Genomic DNA, 14953 nt, shown 5'->3' with positions numbered 1-14953 from the left:
GAAGACACCCAACAGAGAAGTCTAATGTTGTAGCAAAGTACAGCCAAACTTTCCCTGAATGAGAATTCTTCTCATGCACTTCAAATTAAAAAAAAAAAAAATGCATAGAGAGAAACATCTCTTCTCATTCCAATGGTTTGTGGCACTGCATCAGTGCTGGGGTCTGGGGTTTGTCTGCCTTTGATCTGAGATCGGGCAGTGCCAATGCTCAACAGTTCTCACTCCTGCAGGAGAAATTCCTCCATGAACCAGGCCTTTGTTTTACCTCAGGCCTTGGCTGAGGGCTATAAAGGACACTGCTTCCTAGCCACTGCTTGGTGACTTGGGAAAAAACAAGTTTGAGAGACTCAGGCTGCTCCATGGGAGCTGTTACTCATCCCTGGGGCTGCTGCTCTGCAGGGCTGCTGTGGTGGGCTCTTCATCAAAGCCAGGATTCCCATCAGCAATAGGCCAATGGCACCATCATCCAGAACCAGGCAGTGCTTTGGAGCTGCAGACTGATCCCTAAGCCTCTCCATAAATATTCTGCAAGAACAAGACACATTTCCTGGATGGGGGAAAATGCCAAAATGGCCACGCTCATGACCAACTTTCCTCACCAAGGGGTAATTTCTCACTAATACCAGCTATCTTATCCTGCTATAGAGACAGGTCTCTCCTGGTGAAACTCCTGCTGGAGTCAGAAGAAACCCTCTGTTGCTTTTGCTGTTGTCAGATGGTGGGCCCCACCAATAGGGGTTCCTGATCTACCCTGCTTTAACCATCTGGAGTGGAATCCTTTGAGAGCTGACTGAAGTAATAAAATTCCTCTTTCTGTATTGCTTCATATATTACATTAGTTTCCCCCTCAATCTCACTGCAGTGCTGATGATTTATCACCTCAGGCCTCCAGTTCCCCTTAGACTTGACCTCAGAGCCTGGGTTTGCTCCTTCTCTTCCCACCTTCAAGGAATTCAAAATGAAATTTAAACATTAAAAAACAACAACCCTTTGCACCTGCATTAGTCACTCACTCTGGTTGCTACACAGTCTAATCCACAGTTAAACCTCAGTGTTTTATGCTAAATCACCCTTTTTGGCTCCTGACTCACACACAGCCCAATCTCTGCCTTGAACATACCCCAGGGTGGGTGGAGTCTCTCCTGTTGGCCTTTCTGCTCAGCTGTTACTCATTTAATAAAATATAGGCCAAATATACAATTATGCTGGAAGGAACATGTTTCCTTGTTAGGCCTTTTTGGCTCTTATCCAGCAATTTGCAGGCAATGGGGATTTATATTTTACTACACAAAATTTCAGATTAATTCCTTACCATTTTCCAGGCCTCTGATGGAAGGAAGGGGAACAAGAAGGGTTTTCTCTGACCTCTACCTCACCCCCCCATGGGACAGCACAGGAACACACGTCCTGGTGTGTCCTGGCTAACAGGGAGCAGTGACTTGTAAGGACAGCATGTGTCTTTTTATATAACATGGCACCATATCATCTCAGGCAGTGCAGTGCTTGCCAGCTCCCCAGAGCCAGAGGGATGGCACCAGAAACTAATCAAACACCTAACTCCTATTTTTTTTCAGGTAACATACAGGCCACCCCCCATTTTCACCTGTATTTAGTGAGAATCGGATTCTAGGAACAAGCATGTCAACAAAACCAGATCAACATGCTCACTGGGAAGGTTAAGTCAACACAAGGGCATGTTTATTCAATTTTAATGTAAGTACAGTCATGGAAGTATCTGCTGGGAAGGATCTCCGGGTGCCTCTGGCCCTGTCTCCCATAAGAAGCAGGATTGTTGCCAACACTTGCTCAGATCATCCCTTATTTTGTCTAGCCAAGTCTTAAACCCCCTCTGGAGTCCCTGACCTCTCTTGGTAACCTGTTCCAGTGCTGCACCATCCTGTGGAGAAGCTTCTCCCAAAGGCCACTCAGAACATCCCAACCACTGCTTGTGGCTGTTCCCCAGAGCCATGTCCCTCCAGAGGCCTCCAGGACTCCCCTCACAGAGCAGCTCATAGCAGCCTTTGCTGATGGTCCTTGCCACCCCTCCCTCTCCAGCAGCCAGGGCTCCACCAGCCCTCAGAGATTCACTTCTCTTTGGGTTTGCCTGAAGTCTGTGGACTCAACACTGCTGCAAGTTGTGATTGCTTAAGTACAGAGAGCTACAGGAAATGAAAGGCACCAAATGGATGTTCCCCCCCAATCTGGAGGCTCCAGCATGCCGCTGATGTCCCCTGAGCCACACACTGAAATAACCTTCAGCCTTGAAAACTCTATTTTTGGTGCTTTTTCACCCCCCTCCCTCTCCTTTTTCCATCCTGGACTTTGAACCTCCCTATGATCTTGTCGGCCTGATTGCATCATTCCTGGCAGGTAAGGTCAGCAGGAATGGAAGGAAGTACAAACAGCACTTCACACAGCACCAGCAGCAGGGAGAGCCTGCAGCCAGCAGAGGTTATGGACCCAGTCAGCTCTAATAAAGACCTGCATCAGTGGAGGGGCAGGAACTAAACCAGGATTGTTCATGTTGAAACAGAGGTCACTCCATCTCCTGCTTCAGAAGCAAATCCGAGCCCTGCGGGGCGTCTCAGGAGGAGATTTCCTTTGCACATAGCACTGAGCCAGGGCAGCCCAGCAAGGCTCCACTGCAGGCTGCACAAAGGAAGAAATACCATGTGCTTTCTTTCCCTTGTAGCTCAGCACAGATGCAGAATATGCATGGAGAGAGGAAGGGAGGACTTTCCCTCACAGGACTCAGCTGCAGCCCTGTGAGGCCCTTGGATCTGGGGTCACTGTGGCCAGTGCCAAGGAGTCACCATCCTGAATATGGAAGATCTGAATTCAGCTCCTCTCCTGGATGCCTTAAAACAATCCCAGCCAGTGTATCCCTAGCTCCTGGCATCTCCACGTGGCTCCATCTTGGGAGTCCTTGCTGTGCAGGCACCACAAACCTCTGCTTGTTTCTGTCCCCAGCTGACTTGCCATGTGAGACAAGGAGAACAAGGGGGCTGCTCAGGGCACCTGCTGCTCCCCAGGTAGAGGCAGGACAAGGAGACCATTAGCCTGAGGAAGTTCACTGCTCTGGCAGGGGCTGCAGCACTCTCAGCAGTGTGGCTGCCTCGTGGGACACCCTCGCCGTGGCATCAGTGCTTTGTGAGAGGTGCCTCATGCAAGTGAGAACATTGCAAAATTCAGGACATCTGTACAAATTCCAGATTGGTGCAGCCGCTGAAATGTAATTATGAAAAGTATTAGCCATTGAATTGAGAAGGCATTACAAAACATCCAAGGAGAAAGAAAATAAACTAGCATGCTGTGATTGATGTAAGCACGTAACAGCCTCCACATGTCGCTGGGACCAGCACAGGCTGCACCAGCTGAGGCTCTCCTTCCAGAAATGGAAAAACTTCCAAGGGGAGCAACTACCCAGCTGGGGCCAAGCCCTTGTTCCTTGTCACAGTGCTGTTGGACCATGTGGGCCTCTATTGCCACACAAAGATGAGTTTTCAGGGGCACAAGGCCGCTGGTTTGTGGGCTTCTGCACTTGTCAAAGCTTGGGACTGGAACATAATCAGCTGGGATGAGTTAAACAGATGTCAGGAATACTTCTCAGTCCTGTTCAGAATTGGACCTCTAGACCACCAAGAGTGCTTTCAATCAGCAGATGCTGAGCATCCCCAGACTTCACCACCACTACCAGGAGCTGCCAGTCTCTGCCAGCCACTTTCCATCCCACTGCAGCCTCTGATAACAGCTGACCTAGCCCTTTGGTGCTCTGGAGAGATTCAGGGACCAACAAAGAGGGAGGTCATGGTCAGTGTTGCTTCCTGGACTCACCAACATGGCCAAGGTTGTCAAACAATCACCCTCTCCTTTCCCAGTGTCTCTTTGGGTGCCCCCAACAGGCATCCCACTACCAGTTTGGTGGGAAAAGTTACCATTCCAGCTCAAACAGGCCAGATCCAAGCCCCAGGTCAATGGCCATGCATTATGCAACTGTACTCACATGGAAAACACATCTAGCCTCCTGCTGTACTCTCATAAAGTATATCCAGAAAGAAGATGCAACATATCCTGCATATCAGTGGAGACAAGACAGTAGGAGCAGTATTAAGAGATTATTCCACATGCATCCAACTGTTTCTATTTAACAGGTGGCTGCTCAGCAGCAGGTGCAGAGGGTACCAAATCACTAAGTTCTGGCAATCCCTCTAACTCTCTCATCCCTCTCCAGCCACCTAATGCTCTTTTAGGCAAAGGAAAGATTAAGGAAAATGTTTCTTGGGGTTTTTTTCCCTTTCCTCCCCTACACTCTTTTTGTTTTATCCTGAGAAATGTAACCTAAAAAGGCACCAGCAGAATGCCACAGACATGTAGCTGATGGAGAAGCAAGCCATCATTTCAGTCCATGGAGAAGCCAACAAGTCTTCCCACAAGTTTCAGCAAGCTTCAGCTAAAGACCTCCAGGGTAAGGAAGGAAAGAAAACACAAACCCTTGCACTTTGATCACACCCTCAAGCAGTGAGGAGCCTGGGATCCTCAAGGTGAAGCCTTTGGGGGTGCCCTGTCCCCATGCCATGGGGAGAGAATGGAAGACATTCATGCGTCTCACGGATGAACGAGCCAGCAAGCACATCCAGCAGTGACTGCTCCCACCCAAGTGCAATGCCTGCAGATGGTTTTTCTAGGAGGCCTTGGAGACAGCTTGAGGGTTTTGCTGCTGAACCAGGCTCTCTGCAGCACAGGCAGAGCCCCTGCCCCTGGCACTGAGGCCTGCAGCTGCACAGGGTCTGGCACGAGCCAGCAGGGACGATCCTGCCGCTGCCGCCCGCCCGGTCCAGCCATGGCATCCTCTTGCATCCTCTCAGCAGGAAAAGCTGAGAAATAGGCACCACAGGACAAACCACAGGAAACACAGCCCTTTGTGGGACAGAAGGGACTTGTTGTACAGCACACGCCGTAGACAGTGGGACACGGAGGAGGGGTGTGGATTTGGCACTCGAGTGCAAACGCTGTGTCCCTGCTGTGCCACATCACTGGCTGACTTAGCCTTAAATATTTTGGTTATTCATCTGAGAGTACATGTTCTGAAATATGCAATTGTCAGGCTTTTCTGGAAGCTCCTCAAATGCAGAATGCCTTGGTCCTTCCTCCCAGACAGCTTCCACCTGCAGGGAAAGACAACCTTGTCACTAAAAGCCTCATTTTCAGCTGCCACCAACTGTTCATCTCTGCTAAGCAAGCAGCCAGGGCCATTTTTCTTCCTGCTTTGCTGTAGGTTCTTCAGAGCAAGGAGTTGAGCATGAAGGCAGCACAGACCTTGGCCAAGCTCTGTGCAGGCCAGCAATGCTTATGTGTACATTCTCCTTCCTTGCTTTGCTTTGGAGAGAGTTGTCCTGCAAAGGACTCAGGGCAAGCACAGACACCATGCCACCCTCCAGCCTGGTTTGGTGTCTCCTGAAAAGCCCAGAGCCCCAGCATGCCAGCTCAGGTGTTTAATATCTGGCTCACAGGAACAGGGTGGGAAAGGCAGGACCTGTACAACTTTGTGGCTGTATTTTCATTTGCTGTGTTTCCAGAGCAGCTCCTCTCCTGTGGCAGACAGCAGGAGTGGGCAGGTAAAGCTGCTTCTGAGGGAAGCAAGTGTCTCACCTCTCAAGTGTCTCACTCCAAAGGCAAAGGCAGGGGAGACACGAGTGAGAGCAGCAGCTCTGGAAAGGGAATTAACAGGGGAATTGGAGATTAAAACATCAGATTGAAAAGAAACAATAAATCCCTGTTGGGAAATATAACTGGGGGGTAGAGCAGGAACAGAATGCAGCTCAGTAATGAGGCAGATGGCATTTTCTTTGGAATCTGCAAATCCATTTGGGCTTTCTAGCAAACAAAGATGCCACACTATCCAGAAGTCAGCTTGATACATGACCTGCCTCCCCCTCTGCTTTCAGTAGCAAAGCTGCTGGAACGAGCAGCCCTGGCAGAGCCCAGCTGGTCCAGCAGCTCAGGCTGAGGCCAGTCTGCTCTCACAGCCAAGTCCCTGCTCTGCTTGGGCCACAGGGACAAGGTGACAGCCAGGCTCAGTGTCACAGGCAGGGCCCAGACACGAGGGGCACGAGGGGCTCTCTAGAGCCATTGAGGGCTAAGGGCATCTGGCAAAACACTGTCCTGCTGCAAGGTCCTGGCAGTACTAAGACTGTGGCTCCTCATCAGGCAGGACAGCTCCAGCCACGTGGTTTGCATCAGTAAGGGCTGCAGGCAGCAATGCAGAGCATTCCAGCATATGACACCCCTGGAGCAGGGATGTCTCTACCAGCCATCAGTGTTCTGGCAGTGCTGAGGCATTCTTGCAAAACACTTCCTGGGAAGGAGAGGGAGGAAAACCAGCATTCTGTTCCTGCTCTACCCCCCAGTTATATTTCCCAACAGGGATTTATTGTTCCTTTTCAATCTGATGTTTTAATCTCCAATTCCCCTGTTAATTCCCTTTCCAGAGCTGCTGCTCTCACTCGTGTCTCCCCTGCCTTTGCCTTTGGAGTGAGACACTTGAGAGGTGAGACACTTGCTTCCCTCAGAAGCAGCTTTACCTGCCCACTCCTGCAGTCTGCCACAGAAGAGGAGCTGCTCTGGAAACACAGCAAATGAAAATACAAGCTGCAGATGCTCACATCTAGCCCCCACCCCTCAGTTCCCTGTATTTCATTAAGCAAATAATGCTCAGGGTCAATAGCATCAGCCTCTTTCCTGGAAATGAAATAGCTACAGTCAACTCTCAGGTTGCCAGGCTGGGGACCCGGGGGGGCAACAGAGGGCCCTGCTCTGCAGCCAGCTTCTTTTGGTGTCTTCAGCACAGATTGCTTCTGTGTCTCTCCTTTGCTGTGGTTTGGGTGAGACACGTGTATGAGATGGGGCAAGAGCTCCCACCCACACATTCCTCATGGAAGCCTTGGCAGAAATGCTCTGGAACAAATGGGTATTGAGTGGAGCATCAGCCCTTGGAAATGCACCCTTCCCATCAGCTGGCATGGGCTCTCCTTGACTAGCAGTCAGCTCACACCACAGGCAGAGGGACAGGCACAGAGCTCACCTCACAGCATTTTACAGTGCCCCTTCTGATGCAAAGAGCCAAGACTGTGCCACATGCAACAATTGTAGACTGGCGTTGTGTGCTTGCAAATGCACAAAGGAACTTACCTCCTCCTTGGCTGCAAATTCAGTATGTGTATCACCATGGACCATCAGATTTAGCTCTTGCATCTTCCTCTCATGTAGAAGTTTTCATCATGCTTTGGACTCAAGCTCTCTGACTCTTCACAACCACCTCTGACCCTTTATTCAGGCTGTTTGCTTACAGGGGGTGCTGTGTTTCTGGCTGGAGCTGGCATTGCACCCAGTGTTAAGAAAAACCCATCTGTAAGCCTGCAAGGTCAGGGCGTTTTCTGAAAAGTAACAACAAATAGGCAGGCATTGTTTAAAATGCATCTCAGACCTTCAGTCACTAAGGTGCTCTGCTTTATCAGTCTTGCTTGCAAAGGACTGAGTACCCTGTGCTTTGTTTTTTGATGTTCCTGCCTTGTATGAGAAGATGCTTCAAAACACCTCTCTCTCTCTGTCCCAACTTAAAAAAATAAAGAAATTAAAAAACAAACATAAAAAACTTGTGCTCCGGTCATAGAAACACCATGCAGATCCCCATGAGCTGATTTTTTCCAGGGAGGTTCCTTACCTCTAACACTGCTAATAGAAAGTCAATATTTAACAGAACAGATGCCACAGAGATACACTTCTGTTTCTGGAAATAAACCTGAAGGCCATATTGGACATGGCCTCACATCCCCAACATGACAACCTTACCACATGGCCCCAAGGACAGCCAGAGCTGCATCTCAGAAAGCTGGCTGGGTTTATCTGCAGACTGGTGAGGAGACATGAGGGAGAGTAACACAGTAAATTGCAGTCCTGAAAAATCTGTAATAATTTCAGGGTCTACATAAACATTCTTCCAAAAGACACTACAAAACCCAAGGGACAAGTGCAACATCAGCTTTCTCTAAGTATTTCGGTGTGGAAAACAAGTTGCAGAGCAGAGGTTTTCCATAGTTTAAAGTAGCAATAAAGTGCCTTCAGGGGTAACAGTTCTTCAGCCCAGCTGAACAACACATGGATTTCTGGAACTGTTGAGACTGACATATGTAGCTTTCACTGGGAACCATATTTTATTTCTTCTCTTCTTTTGAATTCCCTCCAATAATTTCATTTTAATGACAGATAGATTGCAAGATGGATCCCAACAAAGAGATACTTGAACTTTTTCTTTCTTTCCTATGACACTCAACACTCACTTTAACCAACAACCATAAACCCACAGTGAAGATGGCATTGGATTCTCACCCGTGCTTCCTCAAGGAGTGAATGCCTAAAAACTGATGATGGGTCTAAAATCCTTCTGAAAGTCTTACAGCATGCACAAACACCTGTGGAGTGAAGCAGGGGAACTCTGTCAGGCAACCTGGAGCAGGAAACCTGCAGGGAAGATCAAAGAACCAAGTAAAAAATAAAAGGCTGTAACACATGACACAAGGAAACCCAGCAGGAAGATGCATTTGCTCTGCCTTCACATGGGTATCTTCAACCACTGACAGCAACAGCCAGGACTACAGTGTTGGTTTCCTGATAGAAAGGACTACTGAAAACTCCAAGTCTACCAGAATAGCCCCCCACAGATCCAAAACCTCCCACAGATCCAAAACACAAAAACTGTCACGAGTTGGTATTTTCACGTCCCTCCTCTCTCCCACAGCGTTCTCCCCCCAAAAAAGCTATTGAATAAAAAAAAAAAAAAGGTTTTATTTTAAGGCAGTGGCTATTTTAAGCACAAGTTACTTTGAAATAAAAATAGAATTGTTTGCTTCCTGCCCCCCCTCCTCCCACTGAAGGAAAGCAGTATTAAAACCTAATCTCCTTTCACACACAACATAGGTACAAGGAATTTGCATTTTCCCTGCAGAAGAATGCTGTGGGAAAGACATCCCATACACATCTCCTGAATTCAAGAGAACTGGAGGTAAACTTGAGGACCAGCTGAGAGATGCAATAAAAAGATTGGCTTTATTCTATTGTAGGAATATCCCTTTGACTGTGACCCTGCCATTTTAGTCATGATTTCTCTGGGGTACCTTGTGCCTAACATCTCCCACTGTACATCCCTGAGAGCAGAGGAAGTGCTGGCCTCCAAAGCTGTAGCTCTCCTTTGTTTCCACCGGATATTTTCAGGGTAGCACAGAAAAAGCAATCACATCTGGGACCACCTCAAGGGGCTGCTGGCAAAATTCCAGAGGCTCCACAGAAGCAGCAGCAGATTGCGGATTTCGGTGCCTTGGGCAGGATGTCTGTTTCCACAATGGCTGGGGAAGGAAGCAATATAAAGGGAGATGGTCTGATAAGAGCTCAGCTATGATAAAAAAGACTCTGTTCAGTACTGATTTCTTTCAGCAAGAAGAAAGGTACCCACAGTCACTGGGTTACAGACATCAGTGTCTTGCCTCAGTGAAAAGGGAATGGGTTAGTCTTGAGGCAATGTTGAATACTAGATTTTAAAACAAGTACAAAAATAGAGAGCAGAACACATCTGACAGGCAGTGGGTTCTTCTCATTCATCCTGCAGTTTTGCAGAAAATTGCTAAAATAATTTCTTCATCAATTTCAATGCTGGTGGCTCTGTCCTGTTTTGTCATAGAAGAGGAAAATCAGCAGCTGCAAGGTGAAGCTCTGTGCTCTGTGAAATCAAGCATCATTTCCACAATAAAAACTTCCAGGCTTTAACTTACAAATTTGTTCTGCCGCCCCTGGATAACTGGGAACATTCACATTAGTGAAGAGAGTGGCATTACTGAGTGGCCTATAAAGAGCTTCACTAAAACTTTAAAAAGCACTGTACCATGGGAACACTCCCCTCTTCTGGCTGCCAGCTGGTGTTTATGCCACCTTGCCTTTTTTTTTTTTTTTTTTTTTTTACCAAGGGGGAAAAGACAGATTTTGGAAGTTAAGTTGTTAAGTTTGAGGCCAGGATTCTCTGTATAAACAAAGCCATTCACAGCATGATGGATAATCACATTCTCTTACTTCCCAGCATCTCCCCATGGCACATTGTCCCACCTGCCCTCGGGTTTGGCTCGTTTTACCTTTTCCAGGTGTAGTTTTATTCTGTGCATTCCTAGGTCAAATGGCAGCACTGGCAGCATCAAGGGGTGGCTGCTCCTGCATTGCTCCGATTGAAGTTCCCTCTCTGGAGGAATCCTGGCAGGCTCGGAGGCAGGAGGCTGAGGCTGCAGGCTGTGTCTGAGCTCCTCCTGGCGGTCAGGAATGCCGGATTAACTTCCCTGTGCTAAGAGCTCAAGGATAAAAATACAGCTTTCTGCTACTCTTGTATGCTCGAGAAACACAAAGTGGAAATGTAAAATGAGCCACATATTCTGGGAGTGATGTAAAGGCTTTCATTCCTCACTGCTTGCACATGTGGCTAAAGGGAATGAACACGTCCTTACCCCACATATTTGGGGAATAAAAATCACAAGTTTCACATTTTGTTCTGAGCAGAAGAATTGATTTCATTTGCTGTGCTTTCCAGTCTTGCATGACCCACAGCCAAGGAAATACATCCTTCCTAAAAATCTATGGCTGTTGGAGCATTCTCCATGCTGAGTCTGCAGGACAACAAGAGGGAAAGAGGAAGGAGTTATCCCTACCATCTTCTGGGACTGGAATGGAATGGATAGAATGGGAAATTCTATTCTACTCAAATAGCATGGGTAAAAATATTACAGACAGTTGAATTGTAACTAATCCTGGCCCAAGGTGGATTCTGACTCTCTTTGTTAGGCACTGCACAATTATCCAGCATCCAACAGCTGCCATCCCAGAAAGAATACATCACTAAGGACAAGCAATGACACCCAAGTGAAACAAGAGGGAGGAAAGAAAACAAAATAAGAGTTTTTGCAAAGACTGTCACTTAGCAATGGTCTCCACTCCCTTTCTGGCTGGCCATGAGAACATGACATTATAACACAGCAGAACACCCTCTGATTTCTTTATAATGACATTTAAATATATGAATATGTGAATACATGTATAAATTAATTTATATTTATTTATTATACACACTCTATCAGCCAGGTAGTAGAAACAACCTTGGCACCACATCTGCCTTTGCTCACAGCCTTACCATCAAAAACCAACAGGGAAATTTCAGAAGGAGACATCAGACAGTTTCCTCAGGGTGTGCCAATAGAAACTGTTGTTAATCCTGCCCATTTTCTGTACACACCCAAGATGCCTCACATTCAGAGCTATTAAATGCAGCAAATTGCACTAGAAAGGCTCCTTTTAGAAATGTTTTGTCCAGGACACCCTTCTGATGACTTGGCAGAGAATTGTTCAACAGCTGACCTAAGTAACATCAGAGAGTTCATTCCCCCCCCCAATCTTCGCATCCCTTCCTTATCTTTTTTCCTGTGCTGCTTCCACACAATCACTGTCCCTTATTCCATATCTGAGGTGCAAACCATGGACTTCCAAAACCAAGATTTTGCTCAGGTTCTGTCACAGAGAGAGAGAGAGAAGTGGATCACACCATGGCTCAGAGGCACAGCCTGGCCCTGTGTCCAACTGCATTTACCTCAGAAGTCAACCCCTACCTGTGGGAAAAGCATGGATTAAATGTGCTGCATTCACATGGACACAAATATGCATCTTTTCTTCTGCACACCTCTAAGATACCTTGTAAAATAAAAATGATGCAGGTTCTATTTTTGAAAGTGGTCTAAAAGTCTCTTGCCATAACATCTCCAAGAAAAAAAAACCCTCTTTTTTCTAAATTTTACTGATACACTTTTTAAATTTTCCAGGTATTGATGTTATTGATGATGATTTGGTCGTGTTGATTTGAAAGTTCTTTGGGCTGATGAGTTTTACTAGCTGTTCACAGGTATGCCAACCTTTGGGCTCACACTGTGTCATTAATTAGCACTTCAAAATATTTGAGGAGACAGGAAAATCAGCTAGCAAGAGTTGCACTCAGAAACATCCTCAAAGATTTGGGGAATTTAAAAAATGTAGAGGGGAAGGCCAGAGATGTCTTGGTATACATATGAGAATCACATCAGTGAGAAGGAATCAGTACTTCACTGCAGAAATACTGCAAAGCATAGCCAAAAATTAAGTGGAGAAGAAGTAAAAATCAATATAGATCTCTAAAATGCTAATTGAGATTCTGTAGCTTCCAGCTTCAAAAACTAAAAATATATATAAGTAATCCATTTAAAATTTATCAGATTTTTCATGTTTCACTTTTGTCAAACTTGGTTGCAACAGTATACAAGTCAAACCTTGAGAAATTAAATATATTTAAAAAATAGTCAGTAAATATCCTCCAGTTCAGATCCTTTGCAAAACTAACCAGAATCTGGACCTATCATAGCCTAATCTTTTTGGCAGCTAATAAAGAAATTCAAGCAGAGGGATCTAGAGTTTTTAAACAAGTCTCTAAGAGATGCTTAGTTTAGATGCTTTTATACAAAAAGCAAAATGTGTCTGTTCAACCTCCTTCCATCCTGTTTCTGCAGTGACAGAAGTGTTGATGATTCAGGGCCACTAACACAACTTTCCAGGCAAAGTTGCTCCATTATTCTGTGACTGGAACACAGTACAAAGCTACATTCCACTCAGTTTCAAAGTAACAAAGGAAGGATGAAACAAACCAACACGACAATGGTTTAGAAAGAACTTTTCCAAAATTGCAAAATGGAGATGTTCACTTCATATTATGACAGTAGTGTAAGTGAAAAACTGGTTTGAATAAGTAAGACTTCAGCAACACTTCAAAATGCTCTAAACCCAAGCTGACCTCAGGGGTTGCATTTATAAGAAAGCTCACACCATTCCAGGTACAGCTTGGATAACTCCAGGTTAGTTTTTGCCATGTTTATCACAGGAATGTGCTTAACCTCTGCAGACCTGACATCCATGCAAAGGGCAAGAGGAGGCCACTGAAGGGAAGGAACACCAAAAGCCCTTGCCCATCCTCTCAGCTGCCCCAGGCAAGGCTGCTGCTCACAGCCCGGGTAAGGGGAAGGCAGGGATGTGTCTCAGGGTCCCACCCTCTCCATGCTCTGCACACAGGGGCTGACAGGGTTGGAATGCTCTGCTGACCTCTGACTCCTTCCCTCACCAGTACATCCCTGTGGTCCTCATCACATTAGCAAAACAAAAGTTTCGATTCAGCAGCACAATCCAAAGACTCCACCTTCAAAGAATTCCTGCACAGGAGAAAGCAACTCCCAGGCAGCAGAGAAGCCCACAACAGGCTAGGACAAAGCAAGATCACTTTTTTCCAGAAGAGCACTGGGAGTTCTGAATCATCCTAAATCTTGACCAAGGATCCCAAAAGAACAAACCACAGCAGCACCTGAAAACCCTCAGAAGAACAGGGACGTATTTAAAGATACACCACTGTATCAGCTGAGGCATTAATACTAATCTCATCAGAATTATCATATGCATGTTCAGTATATGAACTGGCTAGAAGTAAAGGGTAGATATGGTGTGCAAATCAGAGCAAATTCTTCCCTTAAAAAAAACCAAACAGTGGTGCTTCTAGCTAGAAACCAATCCTATTATGGCCCTGTTACTTGGAGTGATTTCTATCAACCTAGTCCTCCAGGTATTAAGCCTGTTCAGTTCAAGCCCTTCATGCAGGTGAGAGTGAAAAATCTAGTATTCCTGTATACAATTAATAAAAAATTATTTCATTTTATATATATGGTTTCCTTTCTATTCTCTACCACTATGTACATTTTGATCTGATGAGTCAACATGACATCTTTAAGATATGAAGGTGTACCTGTGCTCTAGTGCTTCAGCTAATGACTGGAGGTGTGGGCTCTACAGAATGTTTAACAGATCAGTGATTTCTTTTTTGTGATGTTCCCAATCTTTAAGTCCTTTTCAGTGAACCACAATAGTGCAGCACAGAATAGCAACTCAGCTTTTTCTTCAAGCCATGAACTGTAAAATATAGTGAGAGTTTGCATCAGTGCAGAAAAAAAAAATACAGAAATGGCTGAATGTCCCAACTAAGGGGAAAAGAATTTAAGTATTTTAAGATTATTGACAGCATTATTTTGGTGTCTATTGAAATGTGTAGTAAAAGGATTAGTGAAGACATTCCTTCAAATATACCTAATATTACTAGATTTTGGTAGATAATATTTTTTACTGTTCAAAATTGAGGCAACAGAAAATTAATGGCAGCATTACTGAAAACAGTCTATAAGATATCAGGGCATAGCAGTGGCCCTGTATTGTGAGGCTTGTATGAAGGAAATGTCTTGCATCACAACCATGAGTGCTGCACAGGAATTCCCACTCTCCAAATACTTCAGTTGTTCCAACACAAATCCCTTCTGCTTACAAACCTCATTCACAAGGGAACTGGGACATGTAACACAAGGTATCTTTCATGTTCTGCATAAACTGAACTTCTTGAAGAGAAATCCTCCTAGTAGTGAAGAGAATGCATTAATAGAACCAGTGTCTAAAATAACTTCCTGTAGCACCAGAAGAGGTTTGTTACACAGTGGTTTTGAGTTTTCCCAAGGCATCTCACCAATTCCTCTTTTCTGACCTGCTGCCAAAGCTGGAGAAAAAGGCATCCTTCACATGCAATGTCTGATTTGATGCTTGGTCCCTCTCCCAGAGTACAGGTCAGCATCACTTGTGGTGCTTAATGCCAGGCCCAGCTGTCCAGCAGTGTCTGCAATACGATCACCCCAATTCACAGTAGTGCACTGCACAGCTCACAGAGTTTTCTTCTCCCCACTCCCAGCAGACCTGGGCTGAATAAAAACAGACTTGGAAGCAAAATGGTTCCACCCAAGGAAGAACCTCATCTGAACAACAA

The 14953-nt window shown here is 45.8% G+C and overlaps 1 long non-coding RNA gene across 1 annotated transcript; it reads right to left on the bottom strand.

Moving 5' to 3' along the window:
* Positions 1-4778: 4778 nt before the first annotated feature.
* On the bottom strand, positions 4779-12285 carry LOC139587854 (uncharacterized). Its single transcript, XR_011678519.1, has 4 exons — positions 10176-12285; positions 8386-9398; positions 7189-7433; positions 4779-5165 (listed from the first exon to the last, which is right to left on the bottom strand). It is a non-coding gene; the product is annotated as an uncharacterized lncRNA (long non-coding RNA).
* Positions 12286-14953: the final 2668 nt, after the last annotated feature.

Source organism: Agelaius tricolor, unplaced genomic scaffold (genome assembly GCF_023055355.1).
Source record: "Agelaius tricolor isolate 1412-34295 unplaced genomic scaffold, bAgeTri1.0.p SCAF_3, whole genome shotgun sequence".
In the NCBI taxonomy this organism is placed as follows: domain Eukaryota; kingdom Metazoa; phylum Chordata; class Aves; order Passeriformes; family Icteridae; genus Agelaius; species Agelaius tricolor.
Note: the sequence above shows the minus strand (reverse complement) of the source record. Positions and strands in the feature narration are given on the sequence as shown.